The sequence below is a fragment of the Abramis brama genome (assembly GCF_963993115.1).
Source record: "Abramis brama genome assembly, chromosome: 1".
In the NCBI taxonomy this organism is placed as follows: Eukaryota; Metazoa; Chordata; class Actinopteri; order Cypriniformes; family Leuciscidae; genus Abramis; species Abramis brama.
In genome coordinates, this window is record NC_139963.1 from 66,357,475 (window position 1) to 66,371,137 (window position 13,663).

The following is a 13,663-nucleotide window of genomic DNA, read 5'->3' on the forward strand; positions in this document are numbered from 1 at the left end:
CAATCCTACAATGTCTTTAGAGAAAATACAGATTTCTTTACCTGTGAGAAGTGAAGAGAGAATGATCAGTCCCAGCAGACACAGATCACACTTATCAGCCATTTTCGGTTTCAGTCTTTCTCTTCATTATATATAGTTACAGCTCTTCCTTTAAACATCATCATCTCCTCCTGTGGTTATTAACTTCCTATGATCTCATCAAATGTGTGAACCACACTGTCTCATCACACATCTGCTCTGAACAGTTTATTGGCTACTTTTGCACACGAGAGAATTACTGTTAGTCTTCTTTCTTTTAGCATTTTCCAGCATTTAGGCCATGATGTCACTTCCTGGTTTGTGTGAAGATAGATGTGAAAAATTAAACGAGGCACTTTACCGCACACATTGTTGTATTGTGTTTGAGTGTGTGTTTAAAACAAATAAAGTTTATGATTTTTTAATTGATAATTGCGGCTACAATTTTGTTGATAGTGTTCATTCAACACATTCATGCTGCCCTTGTACATTAAACAGTCTGGATACGAGCACCTTTCTGTGATATATATATATATATATATGTGTGCCTGATCCTCACTGTTTTCCTCTGGGATTGGGTCAGGAATTGACTGAATAATCTCATCAACCCTCTGCTGGTAGATGCTGGAACAACACCATCATGGCAGTAACATCATTTATTCATCGACAGCAAATGTGATAAAGCCAATGCTTCATGTAAAATGTTAGTGTTTATGTGTGTTTAAAATCTGCAAAATAAAGAGAAATAGGACTATCACATATGCAAAACCTCAAATGATCTCTTATAGATCATTTAACTGAGAGAGTTACTCAGGAGAATAGAGAAAGCTCAGATATGCAAGACTCTGAAATGGACTTCAAGTGCAGCATTCAGTGTGATTTCCAGATGATGGTGATTTTGCAGGATGCATTTGAACACGTTCAGAGAATAGCTCTGTTCTCAGAACAGGTTAAAGCGCTGATAAAGCTGTGAAGCAGTTTTGAGGAAGTGAAACATGGTGTCCAAATGTTCAGCGTTTCCTTGTAGCTCAGAGTGTGGTAATGGACTCGCTTGTCTAGTGTTAGTGCTGTTATCATCCTAGGTCCCCTCTATTTTTTATTTTTCTTTCTTTTTTAAAAATTGAAAATCAGTAATATTCTTTTTTTTTCTTCTTAAAATAGCAGTTACTGCCAAACGTACTTCTGTTTTCTGTAATATTGACCAAGACATAGTCCTGTTCTGAATCGTCTGTTTCCACATTGTCTGGTTCAGAGTCATCCTGATAGAAATCACTCTCCAAAAAAAAGATACGTACCTTTAAGGCGGCAACCTTCCGGTCTCTCTTGTGAAGCCGATACAGAAGTTACTTAAACTGCAGTTCATCGACTGGCCACTAGAGACAGGCTGCAAAAGAGAGTCAATTCCACATTGAGGAAGTATCTAGACTAGAGACTGTGAAGCAGTGGCGTAGCCACGAGGGGGCCTGGGTGGGGCTAGGCCCCCTCATTTACATGTCCGGCCCCCTCAGATTTCTGATTGCTTAAAATAAAATAATAAAAATAAGAAATTTAGTCTAATTGATAGATTGACCAATCAAAATACTGTGCGGTAAAATGCGGCTGTTTTCAAACTTGATTTGACGTGTTGTGCGTAACCTACGCTGTCATCTTCGTGGGAGAGTTCATGCGGTGACAATGGCAGCGTTGTGCAAAGTACAATATTACACACGAAAAGATGAGCGAGAAGGAGAAAATAAGCCATTTATGTCTGAGTTTGCTTCAGCTTACTACAAGACGACAGCGAGTGAAGCGGCTAGGAGACAGAAACGCACATATTTCATCACAGGAATAGCGGTGAGACTTCGACTCAGATCGGCACAATGCGCAATGACTTGTTTGCAATTGATGAACCGCCTTCACAACCAGTGATGACCACATTTCCTGTATAGCCTATATCTGTTGTAGGCTATATGAAGAGTTTGGTTTCAAAACGCGATAAATTATGATTATTTTGAGTAATAGGCTAATGTGTTTTCTTTACCAAGAGAGTGGAAAGATGAAAACCACTATTGTTTGTTTCAAACTTTCACATAGCATATTTAGGTTATAATAACATAAAAATGTCAAATCCAGATTTTGATTTTCAAATATTTATTATAAAAAAGGATTAGTTTCCCCCAAAATGCAATTAATTCATGACACTTTTTTTCCAAAATGCAATTAATCCATTGAACCAATATAAAAGTTATTTTTCATATTTTAACTGTTGAAAATACACAACAAAGTAAGTTGATCCACATATGACAGCCTCTGAACTTGGTCAATACTAATCTTATATAGCTTACAGGCACTGGACTAAAAATAGCCGACATTAAATCACCATCGCTAAGAAATACCTCCTGAACTTTTTTACGGCGATCAGCTGTAAAATGTCTTGGTCCTGCTCGGTTTTCGTTGACTTTGAGTAAAACAATTGAAAGTTTTTCAAAAGATCCCCTGGGGTGAAAGTGTCAGCGTGACAGAAGTTTGATGCTGTCGTCGTTTGAGAACAAGCAACAGTCGGCATTTTTCCTCCTCCCGCGTGCCTCATCTTCTTAATCTCCACAAGTAGCCTAAATGATTAGATTTCGATGGTTTATGTTTCTTCCCCACAGCAGAAACCACCACAGGGTTACCAATACCGTCAAAATTATTATTTAAAAAATAAAATAAAATTGTGGATCACAAAGTAGAAGGAAAATATGCCGGGTGTATTCAAAGTGCGCGCCGTTACGGTTTACAAAGCGTGGAATGGTGCGCTCACTGCGCTGTGATTAGTTGAGCGGATGTATCGCATTCTGCAGAGAAAGGGAAAAGGAAAGGGAGAAAACATGACAGAATAACACGGCAGATATCGCATTTTACGTAAAATTAAAAATGGACTTTTCAAAACCGACGAGATACAATACAGATTTTTGCGGGAATATATATATATAACGTTTATCACGTTTTGGAACTAAACTCTTCATATATTTGCTGAGTAAGATGACATCATTGACACTTTTTATAATCGCCCTCGTAAAATCACCGAGCTATGTCGTAGGCTGCTATAGCCTAGGTTATATATATATATATATATATATATATATATATATATATATATATATATATATATATATATATACAGTGAGGAAAATAAGCATTTGAACACCCTGCTATTTTGCAAGTTCTGCCACTTGGAAATCATGGAGGGGTCTGAAATTGTCATCGTAGGTGCATGTCCACTGTGAGAGACATAATCTAAAAAAAAAATCCAGAAATCACAATGTATGATTTTTTAACTATTTATTTGTATGATACAGCTGCAAATAAGTATTTGAACACCTGAGAAAATCAATGTTAATATTTGGCACAGTAGCCTTTGTTTGCAGTTACAGAGGTCAAACGTTTCCTGTAGTTTTTCACCAGGTTTGCACACACTGCAGGAGGGATTTTGGCCCACTCCTCCACACAGATCTTCTCTAGATCAGTCAGGTTTTTGGGCTGTCGCTGAGAAACATGGAGTTTGAGCTCCCTCCAAAGATTCTCTATTGGGTTTAGGTCTGGAGACTGGCTAGGCCAGTTGTGGCTGGCTGTGTGCTTCGGGTCACTGTCATGTTGGAAGACCCAGCCTCGACCCATCTTCAATGCTCTAACTGAGGGAAGGAGGTTGTTCCCCAAAATCTCGCAATACATGGCCCCGGTCATCCTCTCCTTAATACAGTGCAGTCGCCCTGTCCCATGTGCAGAAAAACACCCCCAAAGCATGATGCTACCACCCCCATGCTTCACAGTAGGGATGGTGTTCTTGGGATGGTACTTATCATTCTTCTTCCTCCAAACACGTTTAGTGGAATTATGACCAAAAAGTTTTATTTTGGTCTCATCTGACCACATGACTTTCTCCCATGACTCCTCTGGATCATCCAAATGGTCATTGGGAAACTTAAGACAGGCCTTGACGTGCTGGTTTAAGCAGGGGAACCTTCCGTGCCATGCATGATTTCAAACCATGACGTCTTAGTGTATTACCAACAGTAACCTTGGAAACGGTGGTCCCAGCTCTTTTCAGGTCATTGACCAGCTCCTCCCGTGTAGTTCTGGGCTGATTTCTCACCTTTCTTAGGATCATTGAGACCCCACGAGGTGAGATCTTGCATGGAGCCCCAGTCCGAGGGAGATTGACAGTCATGTTTAGCTTCTTCCATTTTCTAATGATTGCTCCAACAGTGGACCTTTTTTCACCAAGCTGCTTGGCAATTTCCCCGTAGCCCTTTCCAGCCTTGTGGAGGTGTACAATTTTGTCTCTAGTGTCTTTGGACAGCTCTTTGGTCTTGGCCATGTTAGTAGTTGGATTCTTACTGATTGTATGGGGTGGACAGGTGTCTTTATGCAGCTAACGACCTCAAACAGGTGCATCTAATTTAGGATAATAAATGGAGTGGAGGTGGACATTTTAAAGGCAGACTAACAGGTCTTTGAGGGTCAGAATTCTAGCTGATAGACAGGTGCTCAAATACTTATTTGCAGCTGTATCATACAAATAAATAGTTAAAAAATCATATATTGTGATTTCTGGATTTTTTTTTTTTTAGATTATGTCTCTCACAGTGGACATGCACCTACGGTGACAATTTCAGACCCCTCCATGATTTCCAAGTGGGAGAACTTGCGAAATAGCAGGGTGTTCAAATACTTATTTTCCTCACTGTATATATATATTAGTTGCCCCCTCATTTTCAGATTGGCCCCCCCAAAAATAAAATTCTGGCTACGCCCCTGCTGTGAAGCATGGTGTCCAAATGTTCAGTGTTTCCTTGTAGCTCAGAGTGTGGTAATGGACTCTCTTGTCTAGTGTTTAGTGCTGTTATCATTAAGAAGCTCCTGGGTCAGTCTTTTTTTGTCTTTATTTTATTCTATTTTTTTTTTTTAAATAAGTAATGTTTTTTCCTCAAATAGCTTTGTAGTTACTGCTAAACATACAGGTTTTAAAATAGAGGAAAGCACACAAAAGTTTACCAGTCGGATGTTTTAACTACTTTAAAATGGCTTTTTTGGTCACTTATATCTGAATATTTATATAAAACGACAGGCATCAAGACAATATAAATATAAGTTCACTCAGCTAGTCCTATCACTTGAAGCAGAAAATCCATCCTTCTGTCCTTTTAAATGTCCGTGTTATAAGAGCACTTTCAGTGGTTTAGCTTATATCCGACTTAGGCATGGTGTCAGAGATGAGGAACGATCCCAGCTTTTTCCCTCTCAACTTCCAGCACTATACCTTTCAGAGTTGAGAAGCAACATCCAACCAAATCATGGAAACCTAAGGCCTTCTTCTCAGTCAACAGAACAGAGATCGAAATTCCTATAACTGGGATGAAATCCCGACTCCAGAAGCTCATACCATCTTAAAGCTGTAGATGACCAGATCGTTTCAACATCATTGGTGTGCATAAGGTACGAGGTCAGTGTAATGGTCATCATAATGAACCCTTCGCTCGACGTTTGGACTTAGCTGGTAACGTCTGACTAGTTTATTGTGTGTGTGAATCGAAACATTCAGACTTTCACATCAGAACTATGAGGGTAATTCTAACTTTAAAACTTTCCAGCTAACAAGAGCAAGTTTAGTTACGTCTGTTTTTACAGGAATGGAAGAGACAAAAACTTTTCTTTAAACCCATGATTTTTCATGCTCTTTATTGTCACGTGAAAAAAAGAAAGAAATAACTTACATTTAATTGCGTGACATATACACACTGCAAAGTCAAATTGCTGAAGCTGATATACAAGCTGAAGCAAGAGGATCATTTCAGCATGAGCTTCTGCATGAAGATGAAGGTTTTCAGACAGAAATCCAGCGGATAAACAGACTCCAGTCATGGAAGAGGCTTGAGAGACACTAGATTGAGTCTGGCCTGTATGAAAACACATCAGGGCTTCAATCTCTAACTTTACTGTAGCTGTGATGATATAGATGAGATTCTGTGCTCTGACCAGATGATGATTCACAATAAATCTCATTCATATTCACAGGACATTCAACAAATACCTGCTCGTTCACACACAAATATATAATTCCTCCAAACACCAGAGAGATGAAATCTTCCCGTCTGCTCCTGATATGATGAGCTCATGATCTGTATCATTAATGTTTATTAGTGAAGGTCTTGTTCTTGTTCACAGAGGCGTAAAGTTCATCCTGCGGTTGATCTTCTCTTCCTCTGATGGCAGCATAAGTCACTGTATCATCATGATCCTGAAAGCACAGATTCTGTTCATCAATGTTTGAACCCCAGCGATTATTATTATTATTATTATTAGAGCATGAGCTTCATTTATCTGAGAGTCAAACTCATGTGCTGGTATCTACTCACATTGAGTGATTTTACTGGCTTTGTATTGGAAGAAGTGACCTCAGAATAAGTCACATCATCTGTCTGCTCCTAAACATCAATGCAAACGTGCAGAGAGTCAAGTTTAACACGCAGAACAGACATATCTCTCACTATAATATGTAGAATAACACAAAAGCTTTTAAATCACATTATTGAACAGACAGTGAACGTAATGTTTGATGATTTAGTGGACTCACATTGGCTCTTGCAGTGGGAGGAATGGACATGTTGATCGTCTCATACGTCCCTTTATGATCATTCTCATCTTTGACCTTCAGAACAAACAGTTAAACTGCATGAATGACACTTTATTGAGCTTTAAAGACAGTAATCAAATCTAAATCACTGCATTACTGAACTCACCGCAGAGTCGCCAGTCCCTCTTTTATTATCTGAAAACAAGTGCCTCATGAAATATTTATGATCAAACACGCATGGCAAAGATTTTCAACAATCAGGTTTTGTTGAAGCATTAAAATTAATAATAAAAATGATTGTTGACTTGATAACTCATTGATATTGACATTACAGGAATTCTCAGCAGGAATAAACTTCTGTTTGAGAATTTAATATAATCCACATGTTTCTATGATACTTACAGTCTGAACATGATGTGTTTGTTTGCTCATCTGAACTGTTTTTAATTGTTGTAAAGGAGTAAATCTGAAAACTCACCAGCTCTTTTTCTGCAGATCAGCCAGAGAAGAGCAAGAAGGAGAACAGCGACTGCAGCGACAGAAATCACTATGACTGAAGAAGAGATCGAGCACAGAGTCAGAGACGGATAGGGCAGATTGGGGACAATTATAGACAAAGACAAAAGCCATCGACAATGGTGACATGCTTCATGCTGCAATGCATGCTGGGAGCCACCCATAGTATAAAACTCATGGCTCCCAGCATGCATTGCGGCATGAAGCATGTCACACCACACAACTCTATATAGTATGATATTAGACTTTTATTAAGATTTTTTTTTAAAATGTATTTTCTCCAACAGCCCAAGCACACATACAGGCCTATATAATGGTGTGTAAAACAAATGTATAATTTATAATCAGCTCCATATTGGATTCCAAGTGATCAAGGGCTTAGAGCATTTCATTCAAACTCAAGAGTTCTCCAGTAGTGGACACTAGTGCAACATTAGCGAGGGATGAGCATAAAAAGTGGACGTAAACACAGCCTCGCCCTGCGTCTCAATGTCCATACTATCCTTCCTAAACAGTGTGTGAGATTAGAATAAGTGTCCCAAAGCACAGTATGTTGAAGAGTGTGTCAGAAGTCTCCGGATGGTCTACTATTTCCGGTGGATTTTGGAAGTGTGGATCTGTGCTCACTATAACAGCTAATATTACCCACAACCCATTGTGCTTTGGAGAAGGAACTACAAACACGAGTAAAAAGTGTTAAAAAAAAACTACAAAACAAAGCGGATATGCGCGACCGACGGTGAGAGGTTTAGATAAAGGTTTGAGTGACTAATCAAAGTTTAACCTGATATAAAAACATTTATTCAATGTTATTAATTAATATGAGGAGAGTCTCGTCATGAAAGACCCGTGAGATCAACATGATTCTGCATTTTTCTCTGATATAGTAGGAAATTAAATTAAATTAAATGTGGAGGATTTTAACTGTGACAAGATGATTGACAGGTCAGTTTACTGTGACAGAATGAACAGAGAGCAACTGTCAAAGACGCAATGACGTGATAGTTTGTCTCCCCAAAGCTTGTCTTCTCTTCTACTACACACTCAAAAGTATTTTCTTCCCAAAAAGACCACATCATTTTAGGGCGTAGTATAAGTAGGTGAATTGAGCATTAGGGTAAAAAATAAGTGAAGTCGGCCATTTTCTCTTCAGTTTCATCTGAGCTGTTGAGGTGAATGGCAGGACAAACTTTCTCCAGTCAGACAAGGTCAAAAATATATATTTTTTTAAAAATATATTTAAATCAGTTTATTTCATATTGGGGTCATAAGACACCCAGACTTGATGAATAACTGAAGTTTTATATGTTAAACTTGTTGCTGAGCATTACGAGTGTACGGCTTATTTTGTGTTTCTCTCTTTTTTGTATATTTGTTTTGTTCACTTTTACATGTATGTTTTTGATCATTTTGTGAGTGGATGAGCAGAATTTTATGTCTGTTTGGTGTTTTTCATGGATCTACAGTGAATGCGCTGCATGGATGAGCTCAACATATCGTCTTCATGTGACGCTTTCTGGGAGAATCGAGTGAAAGAACCGGAGTGTTATATGAACACACTACTCTCACTGTTTATACTAAACATGTCCTAGAATATGCATAAGTACACTAATTGGGACACACCATAAAAGTCAACGAAATGAAACTAAAACAACAACTCAATGTGACAATCATACTGTAGAATATGACAGTCATATTTTGATGAGTTAACACTGAAGATAACGTACTCGGTTACTAACGTAACCTCGGTTCTCTCTAGAAGAGGGAACGAGTACTGCGTTTTATCAAAACGCTACGGGAAAAGTCTCTTTTCACGAAACACTGAAGCAAAAATTATCCTTTAATTTTCATATATGTAAAACGCGTTGCGGCAGCAGCAGACAGCTGAAGCAAGACGGCTTGTCCGCTCATTGGCTGCTCTGCGGCAACTGCATAAGCCTATCGAGCGCAGGCTGATGCAACATCAGACCAATGAGGGCGCTTCGCGCCCTCCTCGCCACTTCCCGCCGAGACGGGCGTGGCTTACCTCTATAAAAGGAGCTTGAGAAGGCTGATTCACTTGATTTTGATCGCCGAAGCGAACCAGAGTGAACCAAACGCACGGCAAGGGAACGCAGTACTCGTTCCCTCTTCTAGAGAGAACCGAGGTTACGTTAGTAACCGAGTACGTTCTCTTACGAGAGTTCTCTCGTACTGCGTTTTATCAAAACGCTACGGGAACCCCTTGCAAAACGCCGTGCGTGCTGGGATAAAAACACTGATCACCGGAAGCTATTTCAGGCATACAGTGCATAATCACCAGATAGACTCACACAGAGTCAGGGAATAAGGGGGGGAGCCTTAATTCCCTATACTGTAGCGTCCGCAGGCTTAACATGACCTCACAGGGAGAGTCTAAAGACAGGAGGGGTTTCCTCCGTCCTTATATAGACATGTCCACAGACGCGAATATGACATCACATAGCCAGGGTAGGGAGCCTGCACTAATGTGGGAAAACGTGGGTCTTACACAGTTCTGCCCAGTATAGTCGGTAGCGCGTTGCGCCTGTAAATAGATTACACCGACAAAAGCTTAGCCTGTAAGGCGGGAACCTCTAGGTATAAAACCTGATAAATGTAGACGGAGAGGCCCAGCCTGCCGCCGTACATATATCCTGTAAGGAAATCCCGCTGGACCAAGCCCACGAGGAGGCAACGCCTCTCGTAGAGTGCGCTCTGACTCCCAACGGGCATTGAATGCCCTTGGCAGTATAAGCCAGCGCTATGGCGTCAACTATCCATCTGGATAGACTCTGTTTCGAAACAGCCGTTCCTTTGGAACGTCCGCTGAACGAGACAAAGAGCTGCTCTGTCTGTCTGAAGGCAGCAGAGCGGAACATATAAGTTCTTAAAGCCCTAACAGGGCAAAGAAAACTCGAGTCCCCTTCCTCACTCGACGCCGGCAGGGCAGCCAGGGAAATAACCTGAGCCCGAAAAGGCGTGTTGAGGGATTTCGGCACATAGCCATGCTTAGGTTTGAGTATGACTTTAGAGTCATTAGGACCAAACTCCAAGCACGTCGGGCTCACAGAGAGCGCGTGCAGATCGCCTATGCGCTTCACTGAAGCGAGAGCCGTCAAAAACACTGTTTTGAAAGACAAATGTTTGAGGCTGATAGACTGGATAGGCTCGAAAGGGGCACCTTTCATGGCCGCCAGGACCGTAGAAAGGTCCCACATAGGGACTGAAGGAGGTCTGGGTGGATTCAGTCTCCTAGCTCCCCTGAGGAAGCGGATGACTAAATCATTCCTTCCCAGTGACTGACCCAGCGTTGAACCGGAGAACGCTGAAATAGCCGCCACATACACTTTGAGCGTGGAAGGGGATCTGCCCTTATCCAACAGCTCTTGTAGGAAGGAGAGAACCTCCGCTACCTCACATTCGAGGGGTGAAAGGCTCCGAGCTGTACACCAGCTGGAGAAAACCGACCACTTTGAAGCGTAGAGCCACCTGGTCGACGGCGCTCTAGCCTCAGTGATGGTATTCATGACTCCCTCTGCGAGACCAACGGGTATCCGTTGAGCGCCCACACATGAAGGGACCACAGTTCCGGGTGTGGGTGCCAAATCGAGCCCCTGGCCTGCGAGAGGAGATCTCTCCTCAACGGCACTGGCCATGGAGCGATGTCTGCTAACTGCATCAGAACTGGGAACCATGCCTGGTTCTTCCAGAACGGTGCTACAAGCAGCACTGGGCATTTTGTTTTCCTGACCCGTTCCAACACCTGTGGCAGGAGGGAAACGGGGGGAAAAGCGTATAGCGGGCAGCGCGGCCACCTTTGGGACAGCGCGCTGTCGGTCTTTGAAAAGAATGCGGGGCAGTGAGCGTTTTCGTGGGACGCGAATAGGTCCACCTCCGCTTTGCCGAATCTCTCCCACAACAGCCGGACTGTTTGTGGGTGTAGAGACCATTCGCCTGTAGGAACGTTGTTCCTGGACAGTCTGTCCGGGCCCACATTCAGAAGCCCGGGTACATGCACTGCTCTCAGCGAGCGCAAGTTGTGCTGAGCCCATAGTAGGAGGCGTTTCGCCAGCCTGTACAGGGATATGGAATTCAGACCGCCCTGGCGATTTATGTAGGACACCACAGCCATGTTGTCCGAACGGACTATGACGTGTTGGTCCTTGATGTGGGGACAAAAACGCGTCAGCGCATTGTGCACTGCCAGCATTTCTAGGCAGTTTATGTGTTGGAGCTTTTCTCGTTCCGACCATAGGCCGAAGAACGGTCTGCCCTCGAGCAGCGCTCCCCATCCCGAGGTGGATGCGTCCGTCGACACCATCCTCACCCTCGAGGAAGTCCCCAGGCTTACACCTGATTGGTACCAGTCGTTCGCCATCCAAGGCACCAGGGCTGTGACACAGTCCTGATTGACCTTGAGGCGTAATTGACCGGACACCCACGCTCTGCGCGGTACCCGCGCTTTCAACCAGAACTGCAGCGGGCGCATGCGGAGCAAGCCCAGCCGGAGAACTGACGATGCTGAGGCCATGAGACCCAGCATCCTTTGAAATTTCCTGAGCGGGGTGAAAGCGCCGCGGCGGAAAGACTTCGCCGCGCGCTGAATGTTCAGCACACGCTGTGGTGACAGCTGCGCTGTCATAGACTGTGAGTCCAGAACTATACCCAGAAACGAAATCGTTTGACTGGGGTTCAGTGAACTCTTCGCCCAATTGACCGTGATACCAAGATTCTCGAGGTGATCGAGTAAAATGGCTCTGTGCTCTACGAGCTGAGATCGTGATTGGGCTAGGATCAACCAGTCGTCCAAGTAGTTCAGCACTCGCATGCCTCTGAGTCTGAGAGGAGCGAGCGCTGCATCCATGCATTTCGTAAATGTACGAGGTGCCAGGGACAAGCCGAAAGGCAGGACTGTATACTGGTATGTCTGACCCTCGAAGGCGAATCTCAAGAATCGCCTGTGATGTGACGCTATCTGTATTTGAAAATACGCGTCCTTCAGATCTATCGACATGAACCAGTCTTCCCGGCGAACATGCGCGAGAATTTTGCTGGTCGTGAGCATTTTGAAACGGCGTTTCACTAACACTCTGTTCAGTCGTCTTAGATCCAGAATGGGTCTGATACCGCCGTCCTTTTTGGGGACTAGAAAGTATCTGCTGTATATCCCCTGTTCGCTTTGATCTCGGGGAATAAGCTCTATCGCCCCTTTGCTTATCAGTTTTGATATTTCGGCGCGAAGTAGGTGTGCTACTTTCAGCGGTACCGAAGTTTCGACGCGCGCTGTGAAGGAGGGCGTCGAAAAAACTGTAGCGAGAAGCCTCTCTTTATAATGCCTAAGACCCAGTCCGAAACCCCTGGAAGCGCTGCCCATGCATCTGCATGGTTGGCTAAGGGCCGGATACAGAGCGCGCTCTGTTCGCCGTGCGACAGAGGTGCTACGGGGCTCACAAACGTAGGCGTTATGCCTGCGGCATTTGAGGCGGGGGGCGCTCTTAATACAGCGGGCGGAGCGCTCGTCCTCGACCTTACAACAGTGCTTGGCTGAGTGAGGGAGGGCTGCGCGAGTCCCGTGGGACTCATGTGTGCGAGTAGATGTGGGCTGGGAGCGGACACATTTACTGCTTTGGGCGCGCTGCCTGTGTAAGCAGCGCGCGCGCTCATTGGTCTCGTTTTTACAGAGAGCCTGTGATCTGATAGACATAGTGTTCGTGGGCACTGAGTAGTGGGCACTTTTACTATGTGGGGAGCGCAATCGACCTGAGTCGATTTTATTTGCGCGAGCCCTAAGTGCAGGGCTGTGCTTGTGTGTAGAGATGGCCACTGAGAAGTGGGCATCGACACTACATTTATAGCACCATCGGCCGTGGCCGGGACACCAGAAATACCGTGAGTAAGTGTGGGCGCGGGAGAGCGGGCACAGTTACTGCAATGAGTGCACTGTCTGTCTGAGCAGAGTGAATGCACACAGGTTTCGTCTTTACAGAAACCACAAGGCATGCAGAACATAGTGTTTGTGGGCACTAGGCAGTGGGCACGTTCACTATGTTGCGTGCGTGATCGACCCGAGTCGAATATATGAGCGCGGGCCCTGTGTGAAGGGCTGTGCTAGTGTGTAGGGATGGGCACTAGCAGTGGGCATCTTCTCTACACATATAGCATCATCGGCCGTGCTCGTGGGCAGCAAAAAACACGTCTGCAGTTGTCTCTCGGGGAACAAACAGAGTGATTTGCATTCGGCGGCATAAATATTTTCTGCCGGCCGGCCTGGGGTTCGAACCTCCGATCCCCCGCGCGCAAGTCTAAGAATCTACCACTGGACCACAGTGAAGATACATAGACAAAGTCAGCGCGAGTATTATCCGCACTGGCGTTTGCTTGCAGGCATGTACCACGTGCTCGTGGGCAGCAAAAAACACGTCTGCAGTTGCCTCTCGGGGAACAAACAGAGTGATTTGCATTAGGCGGCATAAATATTTTCTGCCGGCCGGCCTGGGGTTCGAACCTCCGATCGCCCGCGCGCAAGTCTAAGAA